Raw genomic sequence first — 16065 nt, forward strand, 5'->3', positions numbered from 1 at the left:
TTTTTAATCTTTTCCCCCAATTTTAATCAATATTAACAAATTTCCACAGTTTCAAAGCTGGGCTGCAGGGTGTACCCTGTGCTGCCACAGGGCTGGTAACACCAGATCCCTGCAAGCAGTAGGTTTGGTGAGGGCTGCAATCCTGATGTGGCAGAACAGAAACCCCCAGCAGGGCTGAGAGGAAGAGGATGAGCCCCCAGCCTTGGGGAAGGCCATCCCGTTGCTGAGCCAGCTCCTGCCAGAAAATGGCCCCTCACTCCCAGCCAGTGAGTGAGTTAGTGGGACATGACCATAGGGCTGTAGAGGGCTCTCTGTGTGTCCATAAGGCTGGGACACCAATCCCGGCAGGCACAAGGAGGTTATACTCGCCTGATGCTATTGATGGATATTTTTCCCCACAATTTCTGTGTATCACGTGTGAAATGGATGTTTACAAATCACTACTGATTAAAATTAAATCCTGCCAAGCCTGAATATACAGCATCTTCAGCTCCACCCCACCACCCTTGAGTCCAAAACCTGTTTGGGAAAGAGCTCCATTATTGGTCACACAATCTCTCTCCAGTCTCATGTAGGACTGGACTCAGAGCCCACTGAGTCAATAGGAATCTTTCCACTGACCTCAGTGGACTTTGGATCAAGTGCTACGTCTTCAGCTTCTCAAACGGCCAATTATGGTCTATACTGACAAATGCCAGTGCTATTTGTAATTCATTTGTTCCTAAATCACTCCCTTTAATGGGGAAGTGGCACTGGCAGACCAGATGCCAGCTCATGCCGAGGCCACTGGGCCTCACTAAACACTGACAAATGCATAGCTGGAAGCCAGTCTGACTTGCCTGTGTGTTAGTGTTGTTAGAATAGATATTTGAGATATAAGGATGTGTTTAGACTTTATGGAATGCTTGTCAGCTGCTGCATGTATTAATCTTACCTATAATATCTGTACCCCATGTTCTAAGGTAATGTTTAAGTGTTTGTGCTAGAACTATAAAAACGTTTGCTAAGGGCAGGTTGTGACAGAGTGCACGCACTGGATGGGGATGGGTTAACGTCTCCCTGTGGGCTGAAGAAGCCACACCCTCACATCCCTACTGGGCATGCTCAAGCTTTAGCACCAGTATAGGAGGGAGCAGCCAATCTCAGTTTGGGCTAGTTGCTGAAGAGCAAGGACATATGCTGTAGGTCCTGAAGCCTCAGGCTGAGAGACCTGGAGACACTGAAACTCAGGCAGATACCCGGGTACCTGAGGATGCCACTCAGAGGTTGGAGCCCCCAGGATCAGCATAACCTGAGCAGACCAGAGACCCTGAAGATGTCTAGACCAGTACTTCATGGTAGGAAGTAGCCCTGGTAGGGTCTAGCCATTGTCCCCAAAGCAGTCAATGTGTTTTGAGTGGATCCCTGCTGACTAAATGGTTAGCCCACTCGCCACTACCAGGGCCCTGGGCTGAGACCTGGTTGAGCAGGGAGGGCCTGGGTTTCCCTACCCCAGCTGCCACCTTTCTGGAACAGCCCAACTCTATTGACTCCAGCCACTAAGCCTAACTGCTCTGTGGACCAGGGTGAACCTGTTGACTCTGGCTGTTAGGCCTCATGGCCCTGGGAGTCAAGGGCTGTTGACTCTGACTCCTAGGCTGCACAGCCTTACCGCAAAGAGCCAATTGGTAGACTTAAACCTTAGGCCTCACTGCCTGGAGGCAGAAGGCAGCTTGAGGGATGGGGTGCACTCACCCTGCACTGGACACGGACCCTCCACCCACTCACAGGTCTACACTTAAAATGCTGCATTGGCGCTTTAGTGTCTACTCTGTGCCTACTCTGACAGGAGAGCATCTCCCATCAGCATAATTAATCCACCTCCCTGACAGGTGGTAGCTATGTCGGTGGGAGAAGCGGCCCCATCAACCTGGCACTGTCTACACAGGGGTTAGATCGGTAAAACTAAGTTGCTCAGGTGTGTGGATTTTTCACACATCTGAGCAATGTAGTTATACCAATATAGGTCTGTAGTGTAAACTGGGCCTTAGACTCTAAACCCCTACAGTTGGGAAGAAGAATTGCCAAGTGTGAAATTCTAGTTTCCCACAAAGTGTTATCTTCTCCCTTACAAAAGGCAGCATACAGTCACCAGCCAAGCCGTTGTGGAACATCAGTGGACAAAAGACTGTCAGTTGTTTTCGCCATACCCTGAAAAGCGGTACGTGCACAAGCCCTTATCCTATGACAGCTTGAATGCTGAGGGAAGGAAATAAAATCCCTGTTAAGGAAAACTATCCTTCTGCTGCTTGAACTCTGAGGGCAAAGATTTCTAAGCATAAGTTTAGCTTGAGTTATCCCTAAAGAGCATATAGAGCTTGCATATATAGGTGCTCCTGTCACCTTTTGGAACTTAAGACTGTAACCCATTTGGGTGTGTATGTTTAGCTGCTTTAACCTTGTAAATGACTCATTTTTCTTAGGTAATGAACCTTTTGTTAGTTTATTTGGCTATAAGTTTTGTCTTTGGTGAGAAATCTAAGGTACAAATTGACCTGGGGTAAGTGACAGGCCCTTTAGGACTGGGAGTAACTGAATACTGACATGTGTTTCAGTGTAAGGGACCATCTATCACAAAGGCATATTTGCCTGGGTGGCAAAATAGACCAGAGAGCCGAAAGGGAGTGACTGTGAGTCCATGTTAAGGCTGTTATAGTGCTTGAGGAGTTCACACTTGATACTTGATTGGTGAAAGCTAATAGAACTCATAACCAGTTTGGGGTTTGTGCCTGGGTTTTTAACAGTATGCCCTGAGGTTGGCACTCACATTCCTGAGCCAGTCCAGACACCATGATGGGGCAGAGAGGGCAAACGCAGACTTGGAGAGCCCTGACTGCAGGGGAAATTGTGTGGCTGTGTAGCATGACACAGAGCAGGATACTGGGATCAGCTCAGCACCTCGTTTTCTGACTTCACATTCCCCTGCCTTGGAAGGCCTCACTTCATTGGCCGAGGAGGAGGGCGAGCTCTCCTACTTTCAGCAGATCAGCGGGAGGTGAACTTCAGCAACCCCAGCTCCTTTCTGTGGTGCAAACGTATGGTTCTTGTATACACAGTGCCCAGAACCTGGCTGAAGGCTCTAGAGCAGTGCTACTCAAAGTGGTGGTCCGCGGACCGGTGCCGGTCCGTGAGCCATCGGCTGCTGGTCTGCGCACACATTGCGGGGGAAAGACTGCCGGTCCCCCACATCAGATAGTTTGAGAAGCACTGATCTAGAGTGCTAAACATGACATTCTAAACTTCACTAAACACACAACTTGACAAAACAATTGTTTTTCATATTGCCGGGGCATTGTCTTAAACTGATTTCAGAAATTGGAAATCTAAAAAATATATTCTCTATTAGGAAACATTACTGTCCCTTACATGTGTGAGACTCAAATGGCAGGCTAAGTAGTAACATTCATTCTCACACACACTGTACATACAAGAACCAATTATATTAACCTGCATTCACACAGAGAGAGAGAGAGAAAATACAAGGACATAAAAAGATATAAAATGATGACTTTCAAAGAAAAGTTGTACTAACTGGGGCATAGAGAACAGCCAGTTAAATTCTCTGAACAATGTAGCGACTGCCTGGGTCCCAGTAGGTGGAATTAGAAAGCAGAAGTAAACAAATAGCATAGTGAAGTGCAATTGCAGAAGGTCACCTTGATGTGTATCAGCTGAAATGAAACATGACAGCCATGCACTGACCGAAAAACTTGGAGAGCTTGTTCTGCCTCATAAGTCATAAGAGTACAAAGGCCACTCGAATTATCAATGTGCAAACTTTACTGGGCCATTGCAAGTTCACGGTGTTTGTGCTGGGTTTGAAAACTGTTACTTACTACACTGGAACCATCAGACGCAAAGGGCTCAAGTATCAAATGGAAGATAATGGGAAAACTGTTAACCATATTGTTAAACATACCCATCTGAGGCCATGTGTGCAGAGATCCAGCTCCTCCATGCTGCTCCCTGGAGTCCCCATCTCCAGGCAGCATGGGTAAGTCCTTGTGTCCAGTAGAAGCCCAGATGCAGCAGAGCACGTATCTCCCACTCTCTGAGAGGTGATAGGAATGGGAGTTAGTGCTGCTCTGAGCAACACTTGCTTCCGATGGATTTTTAAATGGAAAATGCACCTGTAGGGGCTAATACCATATAGAACAACTTCCCCACGTGGTCCTCCGGTGTCTGGGTGCCCTGTGGTGTTCACACAGTGGAGCTTCCATCTTGGAGTGTGGGGTGGCACATTCTATCGTCCTCACATTGAGTAGTACTACCCTCCACAAACAGTCCTCCTGAAATCAGTGGAACTATTTGTACAATGAGACACTATTCAATGTGAGTAAGGGTGGCAAAATAGAGCCCAAAGGAAGGAGGAAAGATGCCCCATAGACCCTACTTCCCTCTTCCATGCTTACCGGCCAAATATATTTGTGCTAGTCCCTTCCCTTGTGTGCCTGGATGTGGACGGGTTGATGCGACCCCAAGAGTTTGTATGCAAACATAGTGGGGTACCAAGAGGTTAAGTGAACACAATGAGGCCCATTAAAGCAAAATTTGTTACCACTCTGCTGGTGGAAATGCTGGAAATTTCAGCTGTAATTAAACTGTATGGAAAACCCCCGTATTGTACCAAATGTATATGTATGGGTTTTCTAGGCATGGAAAAAGGAAGAAGTATGGCAAACCGTCCTAGACATTTGTGGACTGAAAACAAAGTAGTATTTTCCAAATCAATCAAAGACCTTTTATTCTGTGCTTCTGCCTTAGCAGATCAATAGAGGTTACAAATGTTTGGAATAAAGGAATATATAACCGCTGAAAATCACTTTTTAAAATGCCAATAGTTTGGACATACCCACAGCATGGACATTTTATTTCAATTTTATTAATCCTGATGGTAATTATAAGCATTGAGACTTTAGTGGTTATCATAAGTAGCACATGCAGGGCTTAATGCAGCACTGTTACTTCAGTTTTACACCAGTTTAACTCAATTGCAATCAATAGATAAAATAGTGAATCAGGCTCAATATCTGTAAAGTGAGGAAGAAAGGGAATATTAAGTGCAGTGGTCTTTAACCTCAAATCCCTTTACTTATTAATTATTTTCCAGGTGCTCTCCTGGATCAGGGCCCCATTGTGTTAGGCACATTTTTGCTACCTCTTGCAATTTTATCATGAGTGCTAGGATATTTGTTTTTCTTAAACCCCCCACCCACTCTTGGAGTCATATGATTACATGAAAATCTCAGCATTCTTTTTAAAATACAGTTGGTCTCTAGCCCTTATGGTTGGTAAGAAAAGACTGAAAACTTGAATCAGAAAGGCTCAATCCCCACATGGCCAATAAAAATAACCCACAGTGTATTTTTTCAAAATCGCCTCATGCTTTTTAAGCCAATCTCATTACTTGGTGGGGGACAAGGGGTGGGGACTGACTCATGTTTTTTTAACATGTTGGCAATACTATAGGTGGGGCACCATTTCAGATTTTGGCTGGGGGGAGGGGGGATGGCAACTTTGACTCCAAGGGCTACTTAAGCAGCTGAAAACTCTAGAGTTTTTTTGTTTGTGGGTTTTTTTTTTTTTTTTTTTTTTTTTTTGCAGATAAAGGCATTGTAACTAATTCCCATATATGAAAAAAGAATAAATATTGGACCCACTCAGCTCTAATACTAACATGTTCTCACATCTTGTGAGAAGTCACTTAAGTAACACTGGTTAGGTTTAAATTTTTAATGTATATTCTTTGTTACTAACTCTTGAATTAGTACTCTTGAATGGGGCTCTTGAATCTAGATTACTTTCTATCACTTTTTTGCAGTTCACCAAACTTGGAATAGATCATTTAATTTAGGAAACATCTTACTAGGGCAAGGCCCCATGATTCATAGATATAGTTTATACTGCACATGCCTGGGGCTTTAGGGGTGTTACCTCACTACAAATAGACTAGAAACTAACCTTAAACAGGAATTAAACTGACACTTTCACATCACTTTCACAGTATTGCCAATCCCAAACATTCAAAAATTATGAATCAGGTTCACGAAAAGTCATGAGATTGGATTTAAAATCATGAGATTATGTAAAAATAGATTTGAGGTTCTTTTTTATTTGCCTTCTGCTTTTTGAGCCTTTAAGGTGCACTGGGGTCACATTTTGGAGCTCTCCACAACCATGAAGACTAGAAATTTCATTTTTCTTTAAGAATGAAGGCTGAAATAACATATCCACTTGACTCCAGGAGCTGGGGCTTTAAGAAAAACAATTATGAGACTCATGAGTTGGCAACACTGCTTTTTAAAGGCTAGTTACTTTCCAGAAGGCTCTTAAACATAACTCTACAGTGATTAAGTTGAAGTTCTCACAGGAGAACAGTTAAAACTAAACACCAAGAAAATTCTATATTTTTAGAGTTGAGGAAAAAGACATCAACCCACTGCAGGCAGGAAAGAAAAATAAACAGGCACAGGAGCTCTGGGCAGCTCTTCCTCAGAAAGAAAGTTGGAGGGTCAAATCTTCTAGTCCTTAATCAACCATGTCTAGTTGGCAGCTGGTATCAAGCGGAGTGCCCCAAGGGTCAGTCCTGGGGCTGGTTTTGTTCAATATGTTCATTAATGATCTGGAGGATGGTGTGGATTGCACCCTCAGCAAGTTTACAGATGACACTAAACTGGGAGGAGTGGTAGATATGCTGGAGGGTAGGGATAGACAAATTAGAAGATTGAGCCAAAAGAAATCTGATGAAGTTCAAAAAGGACAAGTGCAGAGTCCTGAACTTAGTACGGCAGAATCCCATGCACTGCTACAGACTAGGGACCAAGTGGCTAGGCCACACTTCTGCAGAAAAGGACCTGGGGATTACAGTGGACGAGAAGATGGATATAAGTCAATAGTGTGCCCTTGTTGCCAAGAAGGCTAATGGCATTTTGGACTGTATAAGTAGGGGCATTGCCAGCAGATCGAGGGATGTGATCGCTCCCCTCTATTCAACATTGGTGAGGCCTCATCTGGAGTACTGTGTCCAGTTTTGGGCCCCACACTACAAGAAGGATGTGGAAAAATTGGAAAGCGTCCAGCGAAGGAAAACAAAAATGATTAGGGGGCTGGAGCACGTGATTTATGAGAAGAAGCTGAGGGAACTGGGATTATTTAGTCTACAGAAGAGAAGAATGAGGTGGGATTTGATAGCTGCTTTCAACTACCTGAAGGAGGGTTCCAAAGGAGGATCTAGACTGTTCTCAGTGGTAGCAGATGACAGAACGAGGAGTAATGGTCTCAAGTTGCAGTGGGGGAGGTTTAGTTCGGATATGAGGAAAAACTTTTTCACTAGGAGGGTGGTGAAGCACTGGAATGGGTTACCTAGGGAGGTGGTGGAATGTCCTTCTTAGGGGTTTTTAAGGTCAGGCTTGACAAAGCCCTGGCTGGGATGATTTAGTTGGGGATTGGTCCTGCTTTGAGCAGGGGTTGGACTAGATGACCTCCTGAGGTCTCTTCGAACCCTGATATTCTATGAAAAGTTCTATTGCCATCAGTACCTCCACTCAGATATAAACATCACAGTAACCATGTGATGATGTGTGGTCAGTAACTATACACTTCATACTTAAATATCTGAGCCATCTTACCCAGAGTTACACATCTTATATGCATTGGCTCAGGGACTGGATTTTCTGGCATATTCTGAACAGTGTTGACTTCATGGACTCTGGATGCAGTTTCTGTTCTTTGTTCTAGAATTGGCCTGAATCCAGCTGAAATCCTAAGAATTTGAGGCATAAACACATCTGATACTTATGATACACTTGTTCCTTCCTTTTCTCGAACTCAGAACAAAAAAATGACTGAACAAAATGGTTTTCAGTTAAAATGTAAAATTGCACGGCAGCCGTTGCTGTACAACCCAGCATGGGGCAGAACCTGCAACCCCTTGGGAGTTAAGTGAGCTCCTCTCATCAAACTCTCATTCTCCATCCTTCCTGACCTCTGTGCTGCTTTTCATGCTGTGCTTTTCATGACATCCATCCTGGGACCATTTGCTGGAGTCTCAGAAAACTGGCCACATTGGTTTTGCTCCCATCTGAGGTTTTGGTTTTTTGGCAGCATGCAGCATCGAGAGGGGCTGGTCAGGGAGCTAGCCCTGAAAGACCTGGGTTGTACTCCCCCTACCCCCATGGACTCCCCATCTGACCCAGACCAATGCTTTATGGACAGAATTTCAAAGGTTTTTAGGCACCCAAAGATGCAGCTAGATATCTAGTGGGGTTTACAAAGCACCAAACCTAAGTGCATTTGAAAATCTCACTAGATGCCTAAATACCTTTGAAAATCTGGCCTTTAGTCTGTGTGCCTCAGTGCCCCATCTGTACAATGGAGATAATAGCATTGCTGTACCTCACTGGGAGAAGAAATAGGTTTGACATTGAGGTGCAGCCTCAGATATCATGGTGATGGGGCCAAAAGTATCACAGGTAGAGTGGGAACTTCTCTATGCACTGCGAGGCCCTTCCCTGGGTTTGATCCCTTCCTTTAACCTATGCCCCCAAATCCCCCCTTTTCTGAATGTAACCTAGGCTCAGTACTTTGCTGTATTTTTTGAGTCCCCTGTGTCTAAAACAACCCCTCCTCCCTCTCCAGAGGGATTCCTCTTTTACAAGCTAAACTTCCATATCCTTAATTTAATCACCAGCCCTTTATCATAATCACCCTGCCTCTGTTTGTAAACAAAATATTGACTCTCTGCCTCAGGAGTACCTCTCCTCTGGAGAACTTACATTTCAGATTAATGCTGTGCTGTAGTTAAGAGCTCCACCTGGGATCTTGCACACCTCCTGTTAACTCAGGGCATGGGGTCATAGGCCCCAACTCTGTGGGTGCTCTGGGGCTGGAGCACCCATGGAGAAAAATTGGGGGGTGCCCCCAGCTCATCTCCACTCCGCTTCCTCCCATGAGCAAGCTGCATCCCCGCTTTTCACCCTAGCTCCCACTGGTTGCTGCTGCAAAACAGCTGTTTCATGGCAGCAAGTGCTGGGAAGGAGAAGGGGGAACATGGTGCGCTCTGGGAAGAGGCAGGGCCGGGCCGGGCCGGGCCGGGGCAGGGGTGGAGTTGGGGCCTGTGGCAGGGGAGGTGACTTCTGACCTCCCCCCTCTGGCACCCTGACTATAGGCACTGCACATACACCTAGCACTGATACAGTCTCTGTGCTGAAGAGGTTACATTTCCTAACGCATACATAGTGAAAGGGTTAATGTCATTTCAATATTACCTGTAGCCTGGTAAATCTGGGGATGGGAGCGGGGAAAGTTGAAGGGGCATGATATAAATAATGGTAGCAGAGACCAACATGGAAAAAATGAGACAAATCAGTAGCGTAGATCTGCATCAGTGATTTAAAACCTCACTTTGCTGGATTTACTGCTGAGGTTGTTAACTGCTGTGATCAACTACAAAAAGTAATGAGACAATTAAGGTAAAAACTAAGGGAGACAGCCTGGCTGTCATTGTAATTTACAGTTTAAGTCCATGAAATTGTTACTTTGAGTATTAAATAGTGGTGGTAAGTTCAGTTACTGGTTTGGAATCTGCTAATTAATACAATGCCATGGAACGAGCTGCTAGTTAATGCAATGGAGTGCTCGTTCAGCTCCAAAAATCAAGGGCCTGATTTTTCCTTTGTGCTATGGCCACTTTACGCCACTCTAGCACTGTAAAGGGGCCCTAAAGTGTAGTAGTGTAAATTGGCCTTAGCATAAATGAGAAACAGGCTCCAAGTGTTTTAAAATGTTTTGTATCCCTTTAAAAAAATTGCCTCCTTGGTTGTGTACAAGATGTACAATGCATATTTGTTTTAAAATTCCTAGGTGTAATGACCAGGGCATGGGCAGCCAGGTCTGATGAATAGAGTCAGGTGCCAAGCCAAAGGTTAGCCAGTATCAGGTGCCAAGCTGAAGCTCAGGGCCAGAGACAGCATCAAGTGTAGGAGCAGGGACCTGGAGTGAGGCTGGAAAGCTGGAACAGATGAGGCCTGGGATAAGAACAGGGATCAAGAGCAGACGGGGAGGCAGGAGCCAAGTAAGCAGGAGGAGACCATAGTAACAGCCATTACTTCAGTAAGAAGGATTGGGCCATTGATACTAATCACCCTTATGCTCCCATATATTGCTGAAATCTGCCAAAATTTGTGTACATAGAAAGTTTAGACCTGGCCCTGCAAAGCGCTGAGCAACTTTTTCCAAGGTAGTGTATGCCCTCAACTTCCCCTGAAACCAACGGGAGCTGGGAGTGCTCAACACCTCACAGGGCATACTCGGCAATCGCAAGTTCAGGCTCTGTGTTATGCACACAGACAGTGCAGTTCATAGACAGTGAGTTCTATGGGTCTGTGGTGCCTCGGCATCAGGAATATTCCTGGCCTGGGGCCCCACTCCAGCACTGTCTGAGGCTGGGTCTTCCCCTCAGCCCCACCTTCCATCCCCAGGTGCTCCCCCCTTGGGTACCCCCTGGACGATTTAGAATGGCCCTATGGCCCCCACCCACAGGCACAGACTTTTTCTGGCGCTGCTGGGTGCTAGACTCCCCCCTCTACCCCAGCCCTACCCCAACTCCACCCCTGCTCTGCCCCCATTCCAACCCCTTCCCCAAATACCCACCCCGCCTCCTCCCCTGAGCCTTCCACATTCCTGCTCCTCCCCCCTCCCTCCCAGCACTTGCTACAGCTGTTTGGGAGGGAGGGAGGAGCAGAGATGCAGTGCGCTGGGAGGAGGCAAGGTCGGGGGATGGGGCAGGGAGCTTGGCTGCAGAACACCCACTAATTTTTCCCCAGGGGTGCTCCAGCCCCGGAGCACCCATGGAGTCCGTGCCTATGCACCAGGCACCGCAGCGGAGCTGAGCCGCTTCTGCCCCCTCACTCCATGTGGCTGCTGGCCCCTCCCTGTGGCCCCTGGACAGGGTGGGTCTGTGTCCACATACACTGCTCCCACCCCAAGCGCCCCTGTGGCCAATAGGAAGCTGCGGGGGCAGTGCCTGGGGGTAGCAGCACACAGAGGCCCCCGACCCATCCTGCCTAGGACCCCCAGGTAAGCACTGCACCCCCTCCCTCCACACCTCCCTCCTGCCCCCAAACTCCCTCCCAGAGCCTGCACCCTTCAACCCCTCCTCCTGCACCCCTGCCCCACCTCCAGACCCCCTCCCCCACCCAAACTCCCTCCCAGAGCCTTAGGCAGGTGGGGGTGGAGTTTGGGTGCTCTGGGCACCACCAAAATTTCTACAAACCTGCCACGCCTTGCTCCAGCTGGAGCCAGTGGGAACTATGCTGGGTCAGCAGGAACTCATACACATTAAACATTGTTATGGCAAGTGTCACCAGGTGGAACTGTTACATGGAGCTTTCCAAGTTCTTGGTCTTTGAGGTAAAGCAAACATTCAGGCTTGGGAAGACATGCTGTGTATTTGTGTCAGTTTTGTTTATGCAGGGCTCCCTGTAAAGGCAGAAAGGGAGCTGCGGGAGAGTTTGATCTCTACCTTGGTCTCTGATTAGCATCAGGTCTTGAGGCCGAGTTGTTCCCTGAGAACTAGGCATTGGTGTTGGGCTGAGATTCCTGAAAGAAAGACTTACCTGGCATACTGTTTGACCATCTCATTCCAGGACGGGTGTGAATGTAAAGAAAGGCAAATTATTCTTAGAATACATCCAGAGACCCCTGTTACTGACTTTTTCTTCTGTGGCAAGCCAGCCTGCTTTGGATGTCTGCTACTGCTTGGCAGAGGCGCAAGAATACCAAATACATTGATTGCAGAATGCATGCTCTTCACTATGTCTTTTTTTTTTTTAAAACAAACCTGATGTGAGGGGAATATGGGCCTTAAACCCAGGCAGTACTCAGCCCACAACCACAAGCCCATAGTTTACTTGAGCAACCAGAGAAGGGAACCTGTGAAGTGCTAGTTTGCAAAGGGCCCTGCCCCTGAAGCTACCAATTGGGGAAAACATCTGCACTCCTGATTGACTGGAGAGCTCTTTTTCAACCAGTAAGCAACAGAGGAAGTTGTTTGAGCCACTACAGGAATCCTATACTCACTGAAGTCCACTGACTTCTCACTGAAGTCAGTGGCCACACTCATTAATTTTACTGGGAGCAGGATCAGGCTCCTAGTAATGTTCTTTAGTTATGTTTAATTATAAGTTGGCTTTATATTGTCTTGTCACAAACATTGTGTTGTGTAGAAGAAACTGACATCACAGCACATTTGGACCTGTTAGTCCACATCCTGCACAGCTGTCTCCTGCTTAAGCACACAAGACTCATCTAAGCCAGGGCACATAAAGAGGTAAAAGGCTCATTGTGTGAGAAGAGAACAGGACCTCCAGTGTCCAGTCCTGGATCCTAAACTGTGTGACAGTGAAACTGGACAGATGTAATTACCCTGCCCAGTTAGAAGAGGAACAGGAAGTATGCACCTGACCCTCTCAGACTGATGCTAAGGGAAGAAAGAAGGTTCCTAATACTACAAGGATCGCTCAGGAAGATTCAGATCATATGGTTTGTAAGAAAAATGAATGACTGCACTAAAAATTATAATATTGTGGGAAGCCACTGGCTGTGCTGTATACCATGACATAGAAATCAGTGTCAACTCTGAAATGTACAGGAAGGAATAGAATTATAAAAATCTGACAGTTTCAGAATTTTTTAAAATGTCAGTAATGTTTTTGCTGCAGAATTAAATAAATGTGTGGTGATGCTTGAGGTTAAAAATGATACATTTCCCTTTGTAAAGGTGTAAAGATTGTTACCATCTTTGAATAGGGGGACTAAATACTATTGGTATGACTCACCTATAAAAGACAAGTTGAGTGAGGTAATATTTTTTTATTGAACCAGCTTCTGTTAGTGAGAAGTTTTCATGCTACCCGGAAGAGGAAAAGAAGCAGCTCTGTGTAGCTTGAAAGCTTGTTTCCCTCATCAACAGAAGTTGGTCCAATAAAAGACATTACCTCACCCCACCTTGTCTCTAAAATCCTGGGACCAACACTGCTACAACACTGCAATCACTTAAACATTAACCTTTAAAGAATATCCTCCAGATCACTGTAAAATAGTTATAAAACCCCTTATCTGCCTCAGATTGGCAAACTGATGTAGAAAAGTTATGACTTGCCTGAAGGCAAACAGTGTCAGAGGCAGGACTAGAATCTGTGGGTCTGAATTCCCACTCCTCTGTTCTAACAATTAGATCAGACTCCCTTCTCTTTAGTCCCTTTATTTCGATCTTACAGTTCGAAAATGTTAGAATATAGATATTCAGGCCTGCCTGTAAAGGCCTATACTTTAAGAACTTAGGTAGATTTTTATCACTTAGCTAGTTACAGGGGTATAAAAACAAAGAATCAAAATCAGTCCACCTGTGTATGGCCTTCTGTCACTAGAATAGTCTGAGGCCTTTGGCTAAACAGCAGAGGCAGCCATAAGCTGGGAAGCCTATGGTCACATCCCCACATTCCAAACCTCTCACATTGAAGACTGTTAGGAAGACAATCCTGTCCCGATAGTGCCCATCACCACCAGATAAAGAAACAGATCTTAAGATGGTTAAAGAAAACTTAGTTCGATAGCATCCCGTCTGGCAAGAAATCACTTTTCAATGGTTGTGAAACCCTCATTTCTGTATTTTATCTCTATGGCCCCCACTTTTCTATAATCTGTTTGGTTCTCTAATTTCTGTCTGCTGTATAATTAATTTTGTTAGGTGTACGTTAATTAGGGTAGTGGGGTATAATTGGTTAGAGGATTGTTACTATGTTAGGATTGGTTAGTTAATTTCAGTAACATGATTGGTTAAGTTATAGCTGAGAATAGTATTGTATAAACTGAGGTCAAACAGGAAGATGGGGGGGGATTGGAATCATGCTTGCTGGGGGGACAGGAACAGGGAAGGGGGAACAGGGACACAGGCAAGACTCTGGCATTAGGCTGGGAGGGGGACATTGGGTAAATGCTCTGTGGTGTCAGAGCTCAGAAGGGGGACACTGGGGAACAGATATCAGCATAACAGAGATTAAACCTGACTGGTGTGAAGGGATTTGGAAGATGCTTGCTTGAAAACTAACCCCAATAAACATTGCATTGTCTTCACTTTGGACTTCTGCTGCTTGCTGTCTGTGTGACAAGAACCAGGAAGTGGGAGGGTGAAGGGAAAGCCTTCTAGCAAAGGTTTCAGAGTAGCAGCCATGTTAGTCTGTATCCACAAAAAGAAAAGGAGTACTTGTGGCACCCTGGAGACTAACAAATTTATTTGAGCATAAGCTTTCGTGAGCTACAGCTCACTTCATCAGATGCATTCTAGCAAAGTGTTCTTCTAAATGCCTATCACTTCATTATAATGATATCATTTTTGTTAGTAGGGAGGCACTCTATTGGAGGGTTGTGAGGAAAGGAAACATACTTGCACATGTGGTGATTGTATCCAGGAATTAGACAGTTTGGGGAGGAAATTATTAAAGCAAGTCATTTTATAACAGATGTCAGTTTCCCAGAGAACCCCATACCTGCTTACTTAATGCTCCAGTGAAGGATCTGGATTTTAAATGGAATGACTAATTTTTTTATGGTTAGCAGCAAGACTTTATATTGCACCTTACTGGGAAAATGTGACTTCTCCTATGGAACTGTGGTATAGTAAAACATGAACTGTCCTTGTAAGGGAAAAGCTTTCACACTAAGTATATACACAAAAGCAGCACCAAAAAGAGGATAGGTATTTAGAAATTTGGTCACCCTTTTTAGCATACGCAGGGCCAGGGCTCCCCAGTCAGTAAGACAGAATCTTTAGCCATGTTCTTAGAGTATTAACCTGATCCTGAATAAGCAATGTAGGATGTAGTATGTTAGAATTTTATTGTAATTTTGCCTTAATACAAAGTTTCAAATAAATAAAAATTATATTTGAAGGACTCCCACACTGCCCCAGACATGTTAGAGGACAGTACAAAAATATAAATGCAATCAAACCTTCCAAACACAATACAAATATCACTATAATATATCCACCTTCTAAACTGAAAATAAAACATAAATAGAGATGAATTATCTGGTCACAAATGTAATCACATAGCCAGGGGAAAGAATAGTCTGTTACCCATGCTTAGAGGGAATTTAGTTAGTGATAATCTGCTGCACAATGTTAGAGCTGGAATCTGAATGTGTCAGAATCATTGGCAGTTATCCCATTTTTACTCTTGCTTGTACAACAATATGGATAGAAAGTCTTTTCAGAAAATTTGTTAATAAATAGGAAGTGGCAGACTGTGTATGGCTACATATGTATCTCAGTGGAAAACATAGGGATGAATGAGTCATCAGAATTGCCTCACACAATGGAAGTCCTTTGAGGAGCATACGCTGTAAAAAAAAAAATGCTTAGGACCCAATTCTACAAGTTGTACTAAGCTCCCACTGATTTCTGTGAGGATTGGGCCTTAAGCAGCCCTGGTGTAAGAACCACAAGCCTACAACTGGTGTATGCAGGTGCAGAAGCTGCTTCCCCATCACCACTAGGGGCTCTGGTATTGTTACCATAAAGAGGAACTGAGAGGTTAAATCCTGCACAAAGGGACATGAGCAACAGCCCTCTGTTTCCTGATTGGCTGGCACTCCCCATATAAAGTTAAACCAGGAAACCATTTCTGAGAGTTGTCAGAGTAATGCAGGACTCCAGTGTGCTTCTGCCATAGCCCTTGCTTGCTATGATTTGTCTGGATCCCTGGCTCTGACCTTTGCTCAGATCTCAACCCTGCTCCTGGTTTACTGTCTCTGGCTTAAGACTACTGCTGACCCCAGTGAAAGATCCTGGCCTGACCAACCCTGATTCTTACCTCATACTCTCAATTTGGTAACAGACTCTGACTTCACTGTTTTGAGCTGGCCTAGCCCTGGATTGATCTGACCTTCAGCCCTGATGCAGAACAGTTCACTCCATGCCAACAGGTTGCTCACAATCTGGCCCTGACACACAGATTTAAAGATGGA

The sequence above is a fragment of the Lepidochelys kempii genome, chromosome 1 (assembly GCF_965140285.1).
Source record: "Lepidochelys kempii isolate rLepKem1 chromosome 1, rLepKem1.hap1, whole genome shotgun sequence".
Lineage (NCBI taxonomy): Eukaryota > Metazoa > Chordata > Testudines > Cheloniidae > Lepidochelys > Lepidochelys kempii.